Here is a 23,836-nt window from a genome sequence, read left to right on the forward strand (position 1 = left end):
ACCAATTAAAGTCTCATGCCCCGTACACACGATCGGATTTTACGGCAACAAATGTTGGATGTGAGCTTGTTGGCTGAAAGTCCGACAGTGTGTAAGCTCCATCGAACAATTGTTGTCGGACTTTCCACCAACAAATGTTGGCTAGCAGGTTCTCAAATTTTCCGCCAACAAAACGTTGTTGTCGGAATTTCCGATCGTGTGTACACAAGTCTGACGCACAAAAGTTCATGCATGCTCGGAATAGAGCAGAAGGAGCTGCGCTGGCTATTGAACTTCCTTTTTCTCAGCTCGTTGTACGTCACCAAGTCCAACGCACAAAAGTTCATGCATGCTTGGAATCAAGCAGAAGGAGCCGCACTGGCTATTGAACTTCCTTTTTCTCAGGTCGTTGTATGTCACCATGTTTGTAATTGTTGGCCAACACTTGTGTGACCGTGTGTATGCAAGACAAGTCGGAGCTAACAACCTTCGAACAAAATTCCATGGTTTTATTATCTGAAAGTCCGCTCGTGTGTACGGGGCATTAGGAGCAAAGCTACATTTTAGACAACCAAATCCTAATTAAGAGGAATTCAACCACAGGTGAGCCTAATCATTCATTAAACTGGTGTCCAGCAGACAGTTGATAATAAAAGGGCGTTAGTTAACAAAGAAGACCCCTTCCAATTTCATGCTGTTGGCAATGGCACCACATGGAAGAGAAATGTTGCAAGGCCCTGAAAAAGTCAATCATTTCTTTACACAAGAAAGGCGAAGGCTACAAGAAGATCAGCAAAACTTTACTTATCAGTCAGAATACTGTAGCAAAAGTGATGCAAAAATTTAAAAAAGATGGATCTGCAGCCATCTCACAGAGACGTCCAGGCCGTCTGTGGAAGTTAACACCCCCACAGGAGCGTCTTCTGATGAGAAGAGTTGAAGGAAATCGCCATGCAAGTTTACTGCAATTAGCTAAAGAAGTAGAAAGTCAAACTGGGGTGATTGTTCCCCATGACATAATACAGCGTACACTATAGAGGAATGGCATGTATGAGTTTCATCCACGGAAGAAGCCTCTCCTAAAGCCTATGCACAAAAAAAGCCTGCCAAGAATTTGCCAGGGCCCATGCTGAAAAAGAAGACTACTGGAACTCTGGAGTGATGAGACCAAGATAAATGTTTTTGGAACTGATGGCTTCAAAACTGTATGGCGTCGCAAAGGTGAGGAGTACAAAGAAAAATGCATAGTGGTGGCAGTGTCCTTCTGTGGGGCTGCTGGTGTCAGCGAGCTGCATTTCATTGATGATATCATGAATTTACAGATGTACTGCTCTATATTGAAAGAGAAGATGCTACCATCACCCTTGGTCATCGTGCATTTTTCTAACATGACAATGATCCAAAACACACATCTAAGGCCACTGTTGTATTTCTGAAGAAGAACAGGGTGAAAGTGATTCAGTGGCTAAGTATGTCTCCTGATCGGAACCCAGTCCAACACCTATGAGGAATTCTGAAGAGACAAGTTGAGTATCACTCTCCATCCAGCATCCAGGCTCTCCTTCTTAAAGCAGAACTCTGGGATGTTCAAAAAATCCCCCATTAGTACACCCCCACACAAAACACTAAACAGTTATTACATTTGTGAAATTTCTTACCGTTTAAGAGTCAGCACGGGCACCCTGACAGGTCTGCGGCTATGCAGCCCCTTTACACAACAAACTGCGATGCCCATTTTTTCTTCTTTCAACACATCAGTTTCGAGGACAACAAGTTCACATGCTGCCTAATATATCCCACTGACTTTTAGATGCCAATGTAATGAGATAATCAGTCTTATTCACCTAAGCGGTCAGTGGTCATAAAGTTACGGATCGGTGAAAAGCCCTGCTACTGGGAAAATGGTTCGAAAAATGACACAGGGTTCGCATGTGTGCAGAGTACGGGACTCTGAAGTGTTGTTGAATGGAGAAAACTGTTTTTGGTATTCCTGGATTGGGCTTTATAGTTAGGAGATTTTGAAGTGTCTTGGGAGGGAAGAAATCTTTAACCAAGTGTCCAGGTTTTGTTGAAAATCTGCAGCCAGGTGCACACAGCCCTTATAATGAAGGACTGAGAGTAGCTCAGGACAGTTACAGTTGCTGCCATTTAGAGACAGAGCCTTTGTGTGTAGATAGAGGTGTGCTCCAGAAAGGTGAGGTGACCCACTGTGGAGACAAGACTCTGCGTTAAAGAGATTTCCTTACTCGCAGGAATAGGAGAATTGGGACAGCTAAGCATGCAGGGAAAGTAGCTAGGTAGTAGGACATGTGGGGTGGTCGTCACATCCTCCATGTTTCTCTCCTCGTTGGTCGCCAAGTGTGAGTAACATAGGAGGCCTGCAGTGGGGTGGCTTCTTTGGGCTACGCCAGGCAATGAATAGAGTCACTCATCCTAGCACAGGGGTAACACCTTGCCGAAGGCATGCTCACCAATGCCCAGGACCAGATGAGGGCCACGTTAATGTAAAGAATCAAACATTAAAGAAGTCCCCCAACTCAGAGATGAGCCATTTGTGTGTAGTGTTGTATGCAGAGCTCCTCCAGAAGATGTTGTCCCTTGTCCTACACACTTGTACAGGTGTTTGTGTTGCATTAGGAGGGACATGCAGAGCCTATGCCCACTCCATCAGTCAGCATACCTCTGTTACTTGACTCCCAGTAACAGAATGGGGTCCCACTGAGCACATAGTGCAGACCTCATGCATGCTCTCAATTAACTCTTCTTTTTCTGTACCAAGTGACCAGGCATAGATCTCCGTTACCCTAGTCCACTCCCGGGGACCAACAGTGATGGACAGCTAGGGAGGGAGTCAGGCACTGAACCCTTTCACAACTGGAGGACCCATCACCTAACTAGATACCACGCCAACGACTGGTTGTTGCTGCCTACTGTGGTTACCCACAGCAACTTCTTCTCCTCTCAGACCAACCTTGCATTGCAGTAATCTTTCACAGACCCCAGTGTGCTATTTCAGGCCCTGGTTCCTTAGAAAGACTCCCACATGAACCCTTTGAGCAGCTGAAACAGCTTTACTGAACTTTAGGCAGAACATGTATAACATTCTGTAACGTCTTCTCCCTAACTAAACCTAACTGTGGCTGCCCCAGGTTACCTGTACAGGTGAAGTCTCTTAGAGGAAAGTCTAAACTCGGAGAAGTACATGTAGCAGGCTTCTTCCGACAATTTAGCATTTCAGGCGGACCATAGGTCCCATCAAGTCTTTAGCACAAATTCCCCATGCATTTCCTAAGTGTTCTCCAGAGACCTTCCCCAGGATCTGGACCTCTTCCCTTTTATAGAACACGGGAGGGAGGCTGGACCCCAACAAAAGCCTGCAAACATGGCAGGAAAAGGCAGCAAAACTTTAACCTTTTCCCCCTGATCTGGGCAGCTGGGTGCCAACCTGCCTAAGGCTGGATTCACACCTATGCATTTTTAGTGCTTTTTGCAGATTTGCATTACAGTCCATTTAACATGGTTTCCTATGGGACACGTTCTGTAGTGCAAATCTGTAAAATGCAAAAAGCACTAAAAATGCACAGGTGTGAATCCAGCCTAAAAGTGGGTTGGCACAGAACCGAGAGAGCTGAGACAACCCAGGAGTCTAGGAGGGAGATCTGTAAGTCTCAAGAGTGGGAGAGCCTGGGATGCTGGGAGAGCCCTATCTGGAGGCCAAGAGTGGGTCCATGTAGTGAAGTGCTGCAGGTATAGGCTAAGTGAGCCTGAAGAGCCCATGGTCTGGGAAACCAGAGAGAGCAGCGGTGCTGCTGAAGTGTAGCCAGGTGGCTCGGTATTTTCAGTTGATTATTTTACTGTGAGAAGATGATTCGCCTGCGTGGGTAACCATTGTTAAGACTGTACCTGTTGTTTTAATAAAAGTGGGCTACCAGACCCTTAAAGCAGAGCTCCACCCAAAAGGGGAAGCCCCGCTTGTTCACACCCTCTACCCCTCCACTGCCACATTTGGTACTTTTTGGGGGGGAGTGAGTACCTGGTTTCGACAGGTAACTTCTCCCACTTCCAGGTAAGATCGCCGATTGGTGCGCTATGACCCTTACTTACAATGCTGGCGCCTGCACCCGAAGCCAAATGACGAATCGGCTCGGGGTGCCTACATTGCAGAATCCCTGGACAGGTAAGTGTCCTTATATTTAAAGTCAGCAGCTACAGTATTTGTAGCTGCTGACTTTTATTTTTTTCTTTTTTTTTTTACAGACTGGAGCTCCTCTTTATAAGGCACAAGTTCGGATTGATATGTCTCACTAAAATGCATCTGCCATTCTGAGTCCAATCAACACACACACACACACACACACACACACACACACACACACACACACACACACACATAGAATTTAAATGTAAACATAGGGCTTGTGTGATATATTGGGTATGCCAGGATCAACAAGGGGTTTTATTAAACCTGGCAGGAGACCGATCAACGTAAACGATTGCAGCTCTGTTTGCTCAAATGTAATAATGAAAGCAAATGTGTGTGATATTTGTTCATTTTCCATTTCTGTACATTGCACAGTATTACATTTTCCATTTGTGATTTCACACTAAAGGGGTCATGAAAATAAACAAAAGCAGCTGGATGTGGTTTTCATGGGCTCCGAAGTGATGTATTGCTGAGCTATATATGTATGTGCAATGTCTGGCTCTGTTTTTTATAAGCTAACCAATAAAATGGAGTAGATAGCTCCATTTGTGGGTTTTCATAGCCAATTGCAATTTGCTGTCCACTAAAAAAAGTAATGAGGAGAAAAAAGCACAATATACAATAAAAAATAAAATGGATGTATTATAGCCGTGTGGTTACAATTCTTCCATTTTTGTTTTGCTCACTCCACAATGACGGGGAGGGGGTATACATTTATGAGTGGCAGACAATGCTGTTTCGTGTAACACCTTATAGAACTGTCTGGATCATTTGAAGTGTAACTACATCCTAACAAATGTTGTAAAGCAAGGCAGTGGAATAATTTTGTCTATATTATTTGCTTTTGCTATTTTACTGTACTATTGTCATGTTCCTTTTCAATATATTTACTGTTTTTGTAAAAACGAGCTAGAAATGGAGTATACAGATGCCCATAAGCATAGATTTCCTTTAAAGAGGACCTTAAAGGGAGTTCCACCCACATTTTACATTTTGCACCCCCACGTTCGTGATCACTGTACCATTTCCCATTGGACACTTTTTCCCCTGTAATCTATGTACCTCTTTTTTAAAGGCAAAAGCTCTGCTTCCGCTGTACCTCACCATGGTGAGGTACATCTTTTCCGCCTGCGCATTGGCTCCTGGGTTATGAGTGTCATCAACCCCAGGAGTCAATGGGCAGCCTCCGCTTCTAGCAACGCGGTATTTCCAAAGGCGCGCTTTGTGCGCAATGCGCATGCCCAAGGTCAGGAGGTGCATGCTGCGTAGCCACCAGCGCCGTATCCCGGAAGGAGGAATGAGTGGGCTTCAGATACCCACACTGAAGATGGAACTTTGCTCGCTGGGGACAGCTGAGTGAGTTTTTTTAAAAAGAAAAAGGATGATAAAACATACATTTATTACTAATACTATTACGTATAGGATTAGTCGCGACTATCATGTGGGTGTTTTAAAGAAAAAACAAAAAAAAGCTGGAACTCCGCTTTAACTCTGAAAGTTGTGCCCAAAAAAGGCAAGCACAAGGCAAAATGTAGTCACTAATGTCTCCTGTAGGCTCCCTGCAGCTGATCTGTTCCCTTTGAACAACTTACCATTCCTTGTTCTGCACTGTGTTTCTGTGCAAAGGCGGGCATCTTGGTAGAGAATCAAGGCATTGCTTCCTCGGGTTGTTAGCGGGTGTCAGGCTGCCTCGCTTGTGGCCAAAGCGGGCAACTGGGTCACCCCTAACTCATACTGATCTTCTGGGCAATCATTTTGCCCTATGACTCTCTCCGATGTGTGGGTAGAGACCGGATCCCCACTCCACCCTCTTGACTGTGTGGCTCTCTCCCTCCTCGCTCCCAGGCGTATCCTGATGCTGGCCCTATTATTCCTCAGGCTTGAAGGCCTGGTTGACAATGACAAGCCCTCTCCAAAGGACTAAGATGTGGACAAATTCACAAAGAAGCGAGACTCCAGACACAACTTCTTTACTGGCCATTGGCTCGATTAAATACAGTCAGTATAAAGAAAGGCACATCTCAATAAACAATGGCTATTGGGAAAATAAATCAATAGCCTGATAGTTGATGCTTGGCCTACATGGGGGAAAGACAGCTGCACATAGGCCAGGGTGCGCAGACCTTTTTACCTTTGCTCTCACTGTATCCCTTGGGGAACCCAACAAAGTCCAGGAACGTCCCATGTACACAGCTAGGCCTCACAGGGCCTCTCTCTTTCTCCAGCTTTCTTGTTGAGAGTGAATGTGACCTGCTATGACTCCCTTCTCTTCCTGTCCCAGGCCCAAACTGAATTCCAAAACCTCCCTACCACTCACCTACTAGGGACTCCCACACTCCACATCACTAGAGGATGGGTCTTACTAAAAGGGAAACCCTTCCCAACTCCACCCGATTACAAGCTGCCCCCTAAAGACTGGTGATCTAATGACTGGGGGGATGGGGGGGGGGGGGATAATAATAAGGCAGCAGCAGGAGAGATGGGGAAAAATGCAGATCTACAGAATTAATGAAGCGGAGGCAGGGAGATATTTGCACTGTAACTCCTCAGGTACAACTCCCTCTCCAGCAAGAACAGTAGTGGACGGCATAGTAGTGACCTCACTCCAAATCTGGTGAGACTAACAATCAGAGGCAGCAGGACATTAGCTGATCTCACACTGCAGGTATATAGCTATGAGGCTATGCAGAACAGGAGTGCCTGGGTAAAGGAAGTGCAATGCTACTTTTCAGGAGGATTTCAATGCAAAAGGTAGATTCTTTCGGGCAATGATTAGGCACAATTAAAATCCCTAGATGTTCCTTATAAGCAGTGGCGGCTGGTGTTTTTTTTTTTGGGGGGGTGGCCAGCAACCACCGACCAACCAGGAGGTGGCACCGACCCACCCCCGCTCCCCACTGTCAGTCGGTCGGGTTACCCGCACTAACCACTCCCCCCCCTCGCGGGCAGTGTCGGACGTTTGCCACTTACCCCATTAGGGTAGTGAGCGGGCATCGTTCCTACGGGCGACAGGTGGCGGCTTCCATTGGATCTTCTCCTCCTCTGCATCGTGGCGGCTTCCGCCGTGCGTCTCCTCCCTCCTCCTCCTAGGTGTCCAATAGGATTGCCTGTCCTTTCAGCCAATTGCTTCCTGATTGGCTGGGAGAAGGATCAGTGTGGCAATAGCGAATAATTCATTCGCTATTGTCCAACAACTGAGTGGGCTCGGAGCGCAGTGCTTTTTCAAGCCCACCCTTTTTCGAAGCCTTTAAGAGCTTCTGGCTCTAATCACGTGCTTAAAAAAAAAAATCACCTCCCCTTTGGAATCCATGCATCCGGCACCCTGGATGTAGATTAGGGGGCCGGACGCATGGATTGGGGGGGGGGGGGCGGTGCCCGTACGCCCCTAATAGACGGGCCGATGCAGCTTATAAGAAAGCAAATCTTCACCTTTTGAGTTCAGGTCCACTTTAAGTAACACAAATGGTTCTCATTTTGACAGACAATACAAAGTTTTACAGAGGTAGTTAAGTAGACAAGCCGTCTGGAGATTAGCTTATGGAAATACTAATCAGTTGCAACTGAGTAAAAAATAGAACAGGATATGTGCCCAGATTACAACAAGAAATTGGAAAACTGCAAATCTTTGAGATGGAATAAACTGTTAAACTAAATCTAAAAAACTAAAAAAAAAACAAAACATTGAGTGATATAAAATGTTCCAAATGTGAAAACCACCTGGAAATGAAACAAGGAAAGAGAAAAAAAATAACAACACCAGCTCGGAAACATTACCTCGCTGTATTGTCTTTCATTACTTTCCAATCAGCCACGCATGTTACCTTCCAGGAAAATGGATTAGCTCGGTATATTTGCATTGGCTTTATAAAAAGCCTTCACGAGGCATCCAAAATAATACACATTTCTCTCCATGCCAGAAAAAGTAGATAATACATCACATATATGGTGCTGTAGACTTGAAAACATTGCCACAAATAAAATGGGGTTATTAACATCAATGGGTTTTACACAATATATTTACATACACATTACATATGAAATTTTTACAGCACTGACTCATCATAGTAAGACATCACCAAAAATGTATATTAATAAAGAGTTGTAGACTAAAGCTGGCCATATACGAGTAAATTTTTTTCGTTCAGTCAGCTGTCTGAAGGAAAAAACCTATTTACCTATAAAAACCTATTTACCTATCCACACATGTGAGGTAGATGGGGAAATCCTCCCCATTGTCTTATCGTATTCTGACAGCAGGACTACCCCTGTAATTAGAACACCCTGATCAGCGCTGCAGCTTTTTGGCTGCATGCGCTGATCAAATGCCGGTTTTCCAGCAGGACCACTCAACGGAAGCCAGTCTAACCACCGGCTTTGGTTGAAAAGAGAGAGATACACAGATCCTGCTGGACTGACCGAATTTTGATCCATGTATGGTCAGCTTAAGCCTTGTTTGAATAGACTGTATCAGAATCAGGAGGGTCTGGGAGGACCTTCTGTGTCCTTTGTCTGGAACAATAAAGTTTATCACAGTTTGTCATTGGGGTTTCGGCTGGACCGTTCTATGTGTGGAGAATGAGAACAAGCTCAATTTGGCCAGCACCCATACCCACAGTGTTGGATAGGTGCATGTGGTGTGCCTGGCAGAAAACACAACAGTCCCGATTTGCAGAGAACGTTGTATTGTAACAGCCAAGTCAACTGTACAAACAGGTACAAACAGGGAGTTCATCCGATCAGGGTCATGTACAACTGAGCAGCAGATAATCAGCAGACAGAAGACTCCTAGATGCCAAAAGCATCTGTCACAGAGAGCAAAGTGCCCAGCCAGTCTGACCCAAAAAGGAGCCTTTCTGAAGAGGTAGCCATAGGCCCTGCTCTCTCCCTATCACAGGCTACCTGTCCCTAATCTGCCCACTCACCAAAAGTGTGCCAGGCCTGGGAGCCAGGGTGTTAAATAGACTCTGGCTGACCCAAGATGGCTGCCAAAATGACATGGGGCGCCGCTATTCAACGAGATAGCTACCTCCCCATGACCGAGGAAACCATAGAGGAACAGAGATCTCTCGTTATTGCTTTAACAAGGATACAAGAAAGCCTGGATGGGTTTCGTATGATTAAGAGTAAAAGTTCATAAACTGTTTGATTATACTTCCTTTTAATAGCAAATGAACCAATACGCCTAACCCCTAATTTCTTGGAGCATGCAAAAACATAGGGAAGGATTAAAAAATAAAGAAGCCTCATACTCAGTAAGTGATTAAATCAGATGCTGAAAGTGCTTACCAACTGAGGGTTCAATATCACTTTAATTTTATTCCTCAACAGCCACAGGAAAGATTTAAATCCACTTTGTGTGCACCAAATGTGTTTACAAACCCAGCAATTACCTTGTAAATGTGGCAGTGACATCATCACTGTGCTGTACACATACACGTGCAGACCAGAGCTGAGGGAGGGACCAAGCAGGCTCCACCCACTACAGGCAGCCTGCAGAAAACTACTGGGGGGTGGAGACGAGACCAGTCACCCTGCACAAGGGGAGAGAGCAGCAGTGACTGGTCTTAATTATAGGAAGCTCTTTCACAGAGGTAACGTTTCAAACTGGATTATTGCACAGATCTGGAAGAAATATACAAAGCACACCAAGATTTATAGTAGAATACACATGACTCTTGTATTTAGTGAAGATTTGCTTATCCCGGAGTTCAGATCCTTAACAAATACACTTAACTTCTTGCTGACTGTGTGACATACAGTATATATACTGTATATACTAAATATATATATATAATTTGTTGATACATTTCTGGTTGTGCTGCACTCTGTTATGCCCCGTACACACAATCGGATTTTCCGACAACAAATGTTGGATGTGAGCTTGTTGGCTGAAAGTCCAGCCGTGTGTAGGCTCCACCGAACATTTATTGGCGGACTTTCCGCCAACAAATGTTGGCTAGCAGGTTCTCAAATTTTCCACCAACAAAACGTTGTTGTCGGAATTTCCGATCGTGTGTACACAAGTCCGGCGCACAAAAGTTCATGCATGCTCAGAATCAAGCAAAAGGAGCCGCATTGGCTATTGAACTTCCTTTTTCTCGGCTCGTCGTACGTCTTGTAAGTCACTGCGTTCCCACATTCATAATTGTTGGCCAACATTTGTGTGACCGTGTGTATACAAGACAAGTTAGAGCCAACAACCTTCAAACAAAAATCCGCGATTTCGTTGTCGGAAAGTCCGATCGTGTGTACGGGGCATTAGTCCATGGGGCCCTGGGGTTCTGTGTTGAGAGTGCACTCACAGCACACTGACCGAACTGTCACTGACCAATGTTTGAGATTGGACAGGCTGTAGATCATGTGATCGCTGTGACAGCCAATCATAGCAATCACGTGGTCAGGAAGCTGCCTTCCCCTCCCGGCATTAGCACCCACTTAAACAGCTGGCAAGTGGAAACTGCAGTCTGTAGGGTCCTTTTCCTAAGACTGGATATTAGCGGATCTACTAGCCCTTAGATCAGTGATGGCGAACCTTGGCACCCCCAGATGTTTTGGAACTACATTTTCCATGATACTCATGCACTCTGCAGTGTAGTGGATCATCATGGGAAATGTAGTTCCAAAACATCTGGGCTGCCAAGGTTCGCCATCACTGCCTTAGATGTACTGGTAAAAAAAATCTCTAACCAATCAGGTGTTAAGGAGCTCAGGCCCTTCACTCCATTCTGAGTGTAAAACCACTGTCAAGTCATCGTAGTTGCACTAGCCATCAGTATGTGATTTCCCAATTATACACTAACAGATGCCTGTGCTTGATAGGTTTAGTGAAGCTCCACGTACTCAGCTTCACTATGAATAGGCAAAGGTGGGCTTTGGTGGGCAGAATCCCCCTTTTACTATATGCATGCAGCCTCCGGGATGATGTAAACTTCTTCCTGTACAGAGGGAGGCCTAAAAACCCACAGCTGTGTAATCTGCAAAACTTTATATTGACAGATCCCTTTAAATCACTCTTCTGTTATTACCAGTACATGTGCTGTGCTTTTCCTCACATTATTATCTAATCATCGTGTTGCAGTGTCTTATTACCTCCGAGACGGGCCGACCTCCAACTGCTTGAACAATGACTTCGTGGAAAATCTGATGGCCTTTCGCATTGTAAAAGGAAAACGTGTGATGGTGGTGCCTTCTGTTCAGACATTCTGAGAAATATTAAAGACTAACTGTGGGCTGAGGACCCATCTTCCCTTCCAAATCCATGGAGCCAGCCCTGTGCCGTAAAAATCCCGGGGACACAGAGAACGAGCCGGGGGTGTACACTGTACTGCGCATGTGCCAAATGCAATGTGCACAAAATGAACCACTTCAGCTCCGGAAGATTTACCCCCTTAATTACCAGGTCATTTTTTGCTATATGGCACTGTGTTACTTTAATTGCGCAGTTGTGCGACGCTGTACCCAAATAAAATATTTGTCCTTTTTTTTCCCCACAAATAGAGCTTTCTTTTGGTGCTATTTGATTACCTCTGCAGTAAAAATAAAAAGACCGACAATTTTGAAAAATAATTAATATTTTCTTCTTTCTGCTATAAAAATACTCAATAAAAAATGTAAACAATCTAATTTCTTCATCAATTTAGGCCAATTTGTATTCTGCTACATATTTTTGGTAAAAAAAAATCCCAATAAGCGTATATTGGTTGGTTTATGCAAAAGTTATAGCGTCTACAAACTATGGAATTTTTTTTTTTTCTAACTAGTAATGGTGGCGATCATCGACTTATAGCGGGTCTGCAATATTGCGGCGGACAAACCGGGCACCTGTGATCAGTGCTAAAAATATATTTACTGTCACTGTACTGATGACACTGGCAAAAAAGGGGTTAACTCATACCTCCCAACTTTCCAAGATGGGAATGAGGGACACCTATTGAAAAAAGTATCTAGGCATAGGACACACACCCACTACCACGCCCCCCTTAAAGGAGAATTGTACAAAAAAATCATTGGTTAAACCCACAAGTGCTTTTTTACCACTACTATTCCTTTATATTGGCTTTTGGAATTTACAAATGCAACAATTTAGAAACTGTGCGTGGGTGGTCTGCAAGCGGTTCAAACTTGCCATGAGAGAGAAGAAGAATTTTATTTTTGTCACAAGAGATTTGAGATTTTGTATTTTACCTCCTTGCAGTTTCTTGTTTTTGGGACTTCAACTCTGGATAAAAAAAAAACAACAAAAAAGCGACGTTGTTGATGCTTGCAACTCTCTGCCATGGATACTGTGAGTGTATGTAAAGAATGTAAAAGTATACATAAAACAATTTCTGGATTTTTTTCATTTTCATATGCAGCAGGCATGTTGTAATGCAATTTCTCCTTTTGGCCACAAGATGGAGACAGAAAGATGCTGACTTGTCCTTCCAGAAAACTGAGAGACACAGAGCACACTGGGAAAAAAGGGGAGTTTTCAGGAAGTGCTGAGGTGATGAAAGAGAAGGAAGTGCTGAGGTGATTGAAGGAGAGAGAGGCAGGTTTTCCACACAGAACTACAGAGAGAGTGCTGTCGGCAGAAGAAGAGAGAGTGGAGGAGAGGTGACAGGACTGTGTGGTGAAACTCCATCTGAAAGAAGAAGAGAGAGCCACACTGTCTAGCGGCACCTGCTAGCCACGCTTTTCCTGAGACTACTGTGAGAGCCCTTTCACACTGGGGCGGGGGGCGGCGTCGGCGGTAAAACGCCGCTATTATTAGCGGCGTTTTACCGTCAGTATGCGGCTGCTAGCGGGGCAGTTTTACCCCCCACTAGCGGCCGAGAAAGGGTTAAATACCACCGCAAAGCGCCTATGCAGAGGCGCTTTGCCGGCGGTATAGCCGCGCCGTCCCATTGATTTCAATGGGCAGGAGCGGTAAAGGAGCGGTATACACACCGCTCCTTCACCGCTCCGAAGATGCTGCTGGCAGGACTTTTTTTACCGTCCTGCCAGCGCATCGCTCCAGTGTGAAAGCCCTCGGGGCTTTCACACTGGAATGAAAGTAGCGGCACTTTCGGGTCGGTTTGCAGGCGCTATTATTAGCGCAATAGCGCCTGCAAACCGCCCCAGTGTGAAAGGGCTCTGAGAATGCTGACAGGAGGCTAAGGGGAGCCAGGAACAGTGACAACTACACGGTTCGCCACCGTTCAGCCCAGGCACCCTGCTCAGCAACCCAGTGCCGCCCAGCAGAGACAATTCACACTGGTTCAGGGATCGCAATATCCAGGTGTTCAGTCGGCCACTGTCCGGTCACCTTACCAGTTAAGCTACCAGCCATCCTGATTGGCCAACAGGAGGTGATCCGGTGCCTTACAACATTGCCAGGAGCCTGAACCAGCATTTGGAATTTCCATCGTGTCATCGCACAGAGGATTGGTGAGCGGGTGAAAACCCAAAACGTCCTTCTTAACACAGTACAGACACTGCATGCAGACACCTACAGTATTCAATTTTCTAGTGTCAGAGGATGCTTGTTTGGAGCTACCACTTTTAGCCATGCTGTTCTTACCAACCACTACTTCATGGGATTTCCTAGAGGATTACTGTCTCACTTTGCTTGATTAAACCTACTTTCTTTTCAAAGGGCCCCAACGTTTACTAGCAGAAGATACTAGTACTCTTTAACACAGGACCCCCTTTACAGAATTGTGCTTACTGTGCCTGTTAACCCATTTCTTCTTTTTATGTTGTTACTTTCAATGGTGCTTGTGGCCCAGAAGGAGCTGAGAAGTTGACAAATCTTCTCTCCTCCCTCTCAGCGTCTGTGTTATGGGCATATAGATTACTGCCCTTTTCTAAATTTACAGTTGCTAAGTATTGAAGGTTGTCTTTTCTAATGTATTAATTCTTTGCAGAAAGGTTTAACAGTGTTGTAAGCTTCCGTATTCCTTAAACCATGATAATATATTTAGTTTGTTTATCACTACCAGGTGTGTGTCTGTTTTTGGTGATAATCCACAGCCAGGATAACAGTATTTTCCACATGTGTCCTTAAATGTGTTTGCAGTAATTGTATTTAACCAGGTGTGCCAGAAGTGATGAGGTCATTCTTGGAGTTGAGGCGGAGATCAGAGAATCCAAATTCACCAAGCGGCTCCCTTGGGGGTGGCCCTACACATATTTATAATAATGTATTGATGGAAATTTTGTTCATATTCAGCAGCAAATGATAATCCACATAGTGGTTCTGAGGAAGCTATGCAGTTTTTTTGCAAAACTACCAGTGGATTCAATACATAAAACCTCCAAGTCCCGGAGAAATATAGACAAGTATATTGGAGGCGTTTGTATAGTGGTCCCCAAATGGGACTGATGTTTCATATTGTAATATGTATTTTCTTTTAAATGAATGCAGTATATGCAATTTTTTTATAGGTATTTGTATAATAAAGTTTTGATACTTTAAACAAAAAAATTGTTATTGTCTCATGTGAGTGCCAGTAAAGTCCATAAGAAGCAGGATATCATCTTGCATATTGTTTGTATACCAAAATAATGATGTGGTACGGGTAGAGGTCTTTGTTTTTTGCTAAAAAAAAAAAAAGAAAAAAGTTCCATTCAAATATGTATTCTTAAAGGAGAACTATAGGCAAAACTTTTTTTTTCATTTTAGATAGAGCAAGGGAGGGTTATAACCCCTGTCAGCCCCCCCCCCCGTCTGTGTCCTATAACGAAGATTTCCTATCACTTCCTCTCCCATAGCCAAAACAGGAAGTGAGCGGAAATCTCTGCAAATTAAGGGAATTCTTCCCTCCCTGCAATCTCCTGGGACACGTCACAGGTCCCAGAAGACTGAACGGCCATTCAGAACACGCAGCACGACTCGCGCGTCTGCAGTGCGCACCCGGCTGTAAAGCCTCAAGTTGTCACAGCCGGGTGCCCACACTTGCAATGGCGGCGCCGCAGAGAGAAGGGGAAGAGAAGCGAGGCTTCGGGCGGCTGGACAACGGGACAGGTGAGTGTTTATTAAAAGGCAGCAGCTACACTTTTTAATAAACACAAAAATGGGTGGAACTCCGCTTTAAGGAAAAATAGATTACAGGGCATTAAGTAGTGATGTGTATGGATTATTCATGGAGAACAGGAATATCCTTTAGTTTCTTAAACCACTTAACGACGACCGCCCTATAGCAGATTTACTGCTACAAGGCAGCTGTTCTGTGCAGAATCACGTATATTATTATTATTTAAGGTACTTATATAGCGCCGTCAATTTACGCTGCGTTTTACATATACATTGTACATTCACATCGGTCCCTACCCTCAAGGAGCGTACAATTTAAGGTCCCTAACTCACATTCATATACTAGGGCCAATTTAGACAGAAGCCTATTAACCTACCAGCATGTCTTTGGAGTGTTGGAGGAAACTGGAGTACCCGGAGGAAACCCACACAGGCACAGGGAGAACATGCAAACTCCAGGCAGGTAGTGTCGTGATTGGGATATATATACAGTATCTCCCAAAAGTGAGTACACCCCTCACATTTTTGTAAATATTTTATTCTATCTTTTCATGTGACAACACTGAAGAAATTACACTTTGCTACAATGTAAAGTAGTGAGTGTACAGCTTGTATAACAGTGTAAATTTTCTGTCCCCTCAAAATAACTCAACACACAGCCATTAATGTCTAAACCATTGGCAACAAACGTAAGTACAACAAACGTAAGTGAAAATGTCCAAATTGGGCCCAATTAGCCATTTTCCCTCCCCGATGTCATGTGACTCGTTAGTGTTACAAGGTCATAGATGTGAATGGGGAGCAGGTGTGTTAAATTTGGTGTTATCACACTCACTCTCTCATACTGGTCACTGGAAGTTCAACATGGCACCTCATGGCAAAGAACTCTCTGAGGATCTGAAAAAAATAATTGTTGCTCTACATAAGGATGGTCTAAGGCTATAAGAAGATTGTCAAAACTGAGCTGCAGCACGGTGGCCAAGACCATACAGCACTTTAACAGGACGGGTTCCACTCAGAACAGGCCTCGCCATGGTCGACCAAAGAAGTTGACGCGCATAGCAAATATCCTGGAAAGAGAGGGCCCAGGGACCAGAAGCAGCACAGAGCGGCAGAAGGGTAGACTAACGCCTGCGTTAAAGGCAAGTCTTCAGTAACCTGCGGAAGACCGGAATAGAGGGGGCCTCCTGGAGCCAGAAAAGGAGGCGATTCCATAGTACGGCACTCTGGTGGGAGAAGGCCCGACCACCACGCCGGATCTTCTTGGGCACCGGTTGAAGAACCGGCGTGGTGGTCGGGCCTTCTCCCACCAGGGTGCCGTACTATGGAATAGCCTCCCTTTCGGGCTCCAGGAGGCCCCCTCTATTCCGGTCTTCCGCAGGTTACTGAAGACTTGCCTTTAACGCAGGCATTTCCTGCGTAGTCTCTCTCTCTCTTCTACCCTTCTGCCGCTCTGTGCTGCTTCTTGGACAAAGGTTGTCTTAGGAAAATAGATGTATGAGTGCTGCCAGCATTGCTGCAGAGGTTGAAGGGGTGGGGTGTCAGCCTGTCAGTGCTCAGACCATACGCCACACACTGAATCAAATTGGTCTGCATGACTGTCGTCCCAGAAGGAAGCCTCTTCTAAAGGTGATGCACAAGAACACCCGCAAACAGTTTGCTGAAGACAAGCAGACTAAGGACATGGATTACTGGAATCATGTCCTGTGGTCTGATGAGACCAAGATAAACTTTTTTTGGTTCAGATGGTGTCAAGCGTGTGTGACGGCAACCAGGTGAGGAGTACAAAGACAAGTGTGTCTTGTCTACAGTCAAGCATGGTGGTGGGAGTGTCATGGTCTGGGGCTGCATGAGTGCTGCCGGCACTGGGGAGCTACAGTTCATTGAGGGAACCATGTCCGGCAACATGTACTGTGACATACTGAAGCAGTGCATGATCCCCTCCCTTCGGAGACTGGGCCGCAGGGCAGTATTCCAACATGATAACGACCCCAAACACACCTCCAAGATGACCACTGCCTTGCTAAAGAAGCTGAGGGTAAAGGTGATGGACTGGCCAAGCATTTCTCCAGACATAAACCCTATTGAGCATCTGTGGGACATCTTCAAATGGAAGGTGGAGGAGTGCAAGGTCTCCAACATCCACCAGCTCTGTGATGTCGTCATGGAGGAGTGGAAGAGGACTCCAGTGGCAACCTGTGAAGCTCTGGTGAACTCCATGCCCAAGAGGGTTAAGCCAGTGCTGGAAAATAATGGTGGCCACACAAAATATTGATACTTTGGGCCCAATTTGGACATTTTCACTTAGGGGTATTCACTTTTGTTGCCAGCGGTTTAGACATTAATGGCTGTGTGTTGAGTTATTTTGAGGGGACAGCAAATTTACACTGTTATACAAGCTGTACACTCACCACTTTACATTGTAGCAAAGTGTCATTTCTTCAGTGTTGTCACATGAAAAGATAGAATAAAATGTTTACAAAAATGTGAGGGGTGTACTCACCTTTGTGAGATATATATATATATATATATATATACAGTAAGAATAATCAGAAGGGTGAGGTGCACTACAGTCTCAGATGGCCGTGCTTAGCAATCAAGCCCTCCCACAGGCTTCGACATAGAAAAAATCCAAAAACAGGGGATTGCTGCACAAACCGTATTTATTTTGAAATCTTCAAAAGGACATCACCACGACATCCATAAAATCAGGCATTGATAATAATATGGATGCCTGATTTTATGGATGTCGTGGTGATGTCATTTTGAAGATTTCAAAATAAATACGGTTTGTGCAGCAATCCCCTGTTTTTGGATTTTTTCTATGTCGAAGCCTGTGGGAGGGCTTGATTGCTAAGCACGGCCATCTGAGACTGTAGTGCACCTCACCCTTCTGATTATTCTTACTGTATATATATTTCATAATATATATATATATATATATATATATATATACACACACACACACAGTATATATTGATTCTGCACTTCTTGGTAGGGGACGCGCCGCTTCTGCTGTGGTTAGTAACAACAGGAGCTGATCAGCGGCTGCTGGCCAATGGATGTGCTCCGGCACCTGCTGATCGGCGAGGGGAGAGACAAGACGGGGCTCTACATATGTAATCAATGCAGAGCTCTGTCCTTTCAGTGGGGAGGTGCTGGATTTTGTTTCCCTGCAAAGCAGGGGAATAAAATCCAGCACATCCCTTAGTGAAAGCACAACACTGTGTACACAAAAACACTGGTTAGGCACACATTTAACCCTTTGATCGCCCTAGATGTTTAACCCTTTCCCCACCAGTGTCATTAGTACAGTGACTGTGCATATTTTTAGCACTGATCACTGTATGAGTGTGAATGGTTCCCACAAAGTGTCAAAAGTGTTAGTGAGTGTCAGATTGTCCGCTGCAATATCGCAGTCCCTCTATAAGTCGATGATTGCAGCGATTAGCGAACTAGTATAAAATATATAAAGTATAAAAATGCGAGTATATATGCCATAGTTTGTAGACGCTATACATTTTGCACAAACCAATCAATATACGCTAATTGTGGTTTTTTTTTTTTACAAAAAATGTGTAGCAGAATACATATTGGCCTAATTTATGAGGAAATTTGATTTTTTTTTTTATTGGATGTTTTTTTTTCAAAATTGTCGCTCTTTATTTGTTTATAGTGCAAAAAATAAAAAACCCAGTGATGATCCAATACCACCAGAAGAAAGCTCTATTTCTGGGAAAAAATGACATAAATTTAATTTATATACAGTGTTACATGACTGCCCAATTGTACGTTAAAGTGCCGTATCGCAAAAAATGGCCTGGTTGTGAGGGGGGGTGTGTGTGTAAATCTTCCGGAGGTCAAGTGGTTAAAGTAAACCTGTCACCAGCCATGGCAATATAATGAAATAAAATAAAGTACGGAATTTAACTCTCTATGTATGGCTGTAACTTTTTAAACATAGTGGTCACATATTTCTCTCTGTTTATTCTGGTGACCATTTTCACAGAGGCAGTCAGGGGTGTATTTGTGGAAAAAAAAATGACATAGCAATTCACCCAGTGAAAGTGCAGGTACATTTGTTCTGTGCAAATGGGGCAAAAAAGGTATGTTATTAGGTTATTCCTTGTGCTGGTTGACTATTTTTCATTGGTTTAAACCAGAAAATCCTACTTTTTCCACTAGATGGCGCTAAGTATCATAGGAAATTCTTACGATACTTAGCGTCATCTAGTGGCCAAATGTGAGATCTTGGGGAGAAGCTTTTTTTTCCCCTTTCTCCCAGCAAATGAATGTAATTTTGTACAACGCATTTGGGAAATAAGGCACATGCGCTTCATCTCACATATGTGCAGAATGATATTACTGGCAGTTTAGGTATGAGATTTTCCTAAAGATAATGGTGACATTGCCTATCCAGACGGTATTTGTGGGGCTGGGGCTACGCCACAACTGCCTTCAGGGAAACCAGGAGGTGGAAGACAAAAAGGTAAGTAAATTAAAAAATATATTTTTAATAAAATTTTATTTATTTAAATTTTACTTTTATTTTTAATAAAAAATGTTAGGCAGTTTCACACCTGCATGCAAAGATGAATACTGATGTGAATTTAAGGGAAAGAGGGGAAAGGTTCGCTTTAAATATATATATATTTTTTTTTTGAAACACAAAGTGCAACCATCCAGTTCTAATAGTTGAAGTATTTTTAAACAGAGAAACACTGCCACCTTCAGGACATATATAGTGAGTACAAGACTTTTAAACAGTTTTTAAACCAAGCCAACATACTGTAACTGCTTCAGTATAGGTACACTGATTAACTTTTGTTTTAACATTTATATAATTTTTCCTTGTCAAAAGAAGTTTATTGAGTATACAATATTATAAAGATACATAAAGTAAGTTTACAAGGATCTATAAAGTAAGCTCATTGTTTTACAGTAGGGTTTATATAGGTAAATATCATGAAATTTCAAATATTAAACATTGGGTTCACGTAAACCTAAATTAAAGATATATATCATTTCCTTAGTTACTTTTGTAGGTATTTAAATGATTTATACCTACTATACATATTGTTTACAAGTAGAGTGTATATAGGTCAAATAGATTCTGATAATGAGCTTTAATCGTAAGGTGGAGAAAAGGAAAGAGAAAGAAGAAAAAGGGTAGAAAGGCAGAGGTATGGTCCACAAGGTTGTCCCGCTCGTCAGTTTATTATTCTTTTTATTTCTCTTTGAAGCCTTAGAATGGGTGTCTCTGTAAGTCATTTAATCTGTTACCATGGAAACAGGACAGAGTCATTGAAGTTTGACAGGAACTGTTGTTTTATCCAAGGATGCCAAAGTTTTTCAAATTTTGGAATTTGATTTTGATCGATGGCTACCATCTTAGCATGGGACATTGTATTATTCATTCTGTGAATTGTTTCTGCTAGTACCAATGTAGGAGATTTCCATGCCTTGGCCACTGTTTGTTTTGCAGCCGTTATTAGTTGGATCATAAGTTTGAATTGAGAGAGTGTTAACCATTCCGGTTTTAGATTAAGTAAAGTTATATAAGGATCTGGTTGTATTATTTTTTTAAATATTTTAGATGCAATCACGAAGACTTCCTTCCAGAAGGTTTGGATTACTGGGCACGTCCACCATATGTGTAAATATGTGCCTATTTCTGGGCATCCTCGAAAACAAAGAGCTGAGGTATTAGGTGAATATTTTGCCACTCTAGCGGGTACAAGGTACCAGCGAGTTAGGACTTTATAATTTGTCTCCAGTGCTAAGATGTTGGGTGAAGATGACTTACTGTAGTTGTGAGCCATATGTTAGACCAGTCCGTGTCTTCTAAAGTTCGTCCCAGGTCCTCCTCCCACCTCTGAACGTAAGAGGGTCTATTAAGATTTACTACTCCATATAATTGATTATAAAGTGATGAAATTGTACCTTTAGCAAATGGATCTTTTGTACAGATTGATTCAAAAATGGATAATTGGGATAATGGTGTATCCCCCTTTAGGAATGGTGTATAGAAATTTTTGATTTGGAGGTATCTAAATATCTCAGAGTTTGGTAGATCATATTTTTCTCTAAGCGATGGGAATGAAAGGAATGATTTAGATGCTATGAAGTCATTTAGTGTCTGAATGCCTGATGTTGTCCAAGCTTTAAAAGAATTTCTGTAGATCCATGCCGGATAAAAGGCCGGATTTCTGATAAAAGAAAGGAGAGGATTGTGTGGAGATTGTAACTGATATTTGGTTTTTAGTTTATCCCAGAGAGATAAGAAGTGTTTAGTTATGGGATTATGAATTTTAAAGCGGTCTTTAGGATCAAGCCATAACAAGTTTGATATTAATAGAGGGTCAATTTCTGAAGCCTCTATAAATACCCATAATGGGATTTCCTGTTTTGCATGGTATTTGGACAGACTGGCCAAATGTGCTGCTCTGTAGTAGTTAGTAAAATTAGGGTATCCCAGGCCTCCTTTATTTTTGGGAAGATGTAGTGTGTGTATAGGTATACCTGGTTTAGAAGAGCCCCATATAAACGAAGTTGCTCTTTTTTGTACTATTCTCAAAAAATAGGAAGGAATTGGAATAGGGAGGACTCTGAATAGATAAAGCAATTTGGGTAGAATAGTCATTTTGATTGCATTAATCTTCCCTATCCAGGATAAAGGAAGTTGCGACCATTGTTTTATTAGATTTGTGATCTGTCTTAATACAGGAGGATAATTGGTTGAGAATAAGTCAGAATGAGATGCTGTTAAATGAATTCCAAGATATGGGATTGATTTTTCTGCCCATGTGAATGGGAGTGCAGCCCTAGCCGGGATCAATTCCATGTTTTTGAGCGAAATATTAAGCACTAGGCATTTCTTAGGATTAATCATAAGGCCGGATAGGGCTGCAAATTCATCAAGAGCTGGTATTAGGTTAGGACCAGAGACCTGTGGTGATGATAGAAAAAGTAATATATCGTCTGCAAATATACATAATTTGTGTGTAATACCTCCTACTTCAATGCCAGTTATAGTTTGGTTTGTTCTGATGTATTGGGCCATGGGTTCGAGTATAAGGGCAAATAATAAGGGAGATAATGGGCAACCCTGTCGGGTACCTCTTTCGATATTAAAGGCCTCAGATTTGTATCCAGCATATTTTATATAGGCTTTGGGTTTATTATATAATGCTTTGATCCATGTTAAAAAGTGGGGTCCAAAACCCCATTTTTGTAATGAATATTGCATATATTGCCAGGATACTGTGTCAAATGCCCTCTTAATATCGAGAGATAGAAAACATAAAGGGATTTTCCGTTTTTTAGCAATATGTGCCAATAACACTGCCCTGCGTATATTATCGCCTGCCTGTCTATTTGGCATGAAGCCTACTTGATCTCTATGTATTAATTTTCCTATAATGCTATTGAGGCGTTTTGCTATTATTTTTGCTAATAATTTAATATCAAGGTTTAACAGAGAGATAGGCTGATAATTCACACAGGAAGTATCATCAGAAAGGGGTTTTGGGATCATACAAACAATTGCCATTAGTGTTTCTTGCCGAAAAGAATGTCCTTCTAGAAGTTTGTTAAAAGTTTCAGTGAGAATGGGAGAGAGTATTTCTGAGAATGTTTTATAGTATAAAGCCGAGTAGCCGTCTGGGCCTGGTCTTTTGTTAAGTTTTAGGTCTTTTATGGCGTTAGCAACTTCATCTATAGTTATAGGCTCATCCAAACTGCTTTTTTGATTCTGAGACAACTCAGGTAAGGTTATTTTTGAGAAGAAGGATTCAGCCTCTGTAGGATTAAATTCATTGTTTGTCTTGTATAAAGTTGCGAAATGTGAGTGAAATTTATGGACTATTTTAACTGGATTACAAGTATAAACATTTTTCGATAATTTCAAACGTATTGGTTTGAAAGATTTGTTAGTTGAATTTAATGCCCGAACCAAATATGTACCTGGTTTGTTTGTATTCATGTAGAAATTGTGTTTGGAGCGTTTGAGGGATTTATCAACTGACTCAGTGAGAAATAGATTGTATTCCAATCTAGATTTTTCCAGATGAGATTTTGTACTCTGAGATGGATTATCTTGGAATGATATGTAGGCTGCATTAAAATTGAGTTCTAGTTTTTTTGCTAGATTTTTGCGTTCCCGTTTAAATAGTGCCATTTGTCTTTGTATTGTACCACGCAAAACAGGCTTATGAGCTTCCCACAGTGTTATTGGGGAAATGTCTGTTGTATTATTAATTGATATGTATTCCTTTAAAGCTTGTTCAATGGCCATCTGATGTAGTGGGTGTTTGAGCATTATGTCCGGTAAGTACCATGTTGGGTCATGCGCTTTTGGTATGGCTGAGGCTATAGTAGTGTATACTGCATTATGGTCAGACCACGGAATCGGAATTATATCTGATGCAATAATTTCTGGTATCATTCCTATTGTTAGAAAAATATGATCTATTCTGGTGAAGGTTTGATGAGGGTGCGAGAAATAAGTGAATTTCTTTTTCATTGGGTTACTTTCTCTCCACGAATCTACCAGATTGTATTTGGAAAGAAGTTGAGAAAAAGGTAATCTAGAGGTTATTTTGGATGGTGTAAAAGGTGATTTATCTAGAAATGGGAGGAGGACCTGGTTCGAATCC

This window comes from Aquarana catesbeiana, linkage group LG12 (genome assembly GCF_042186555.1).
Source record: "Aquarana catesbeiana isolate 2022-GZ linkage group LG12, ASM4218655v1, whole genome shotgun sequence".
Taxonomy (NCBI): domain Eukaryota; kingdom Metazoa; phylum Chordata; class Amphibia; order Anura; family Ranidae; genus Aquarana; species Aquarana catesbeiana.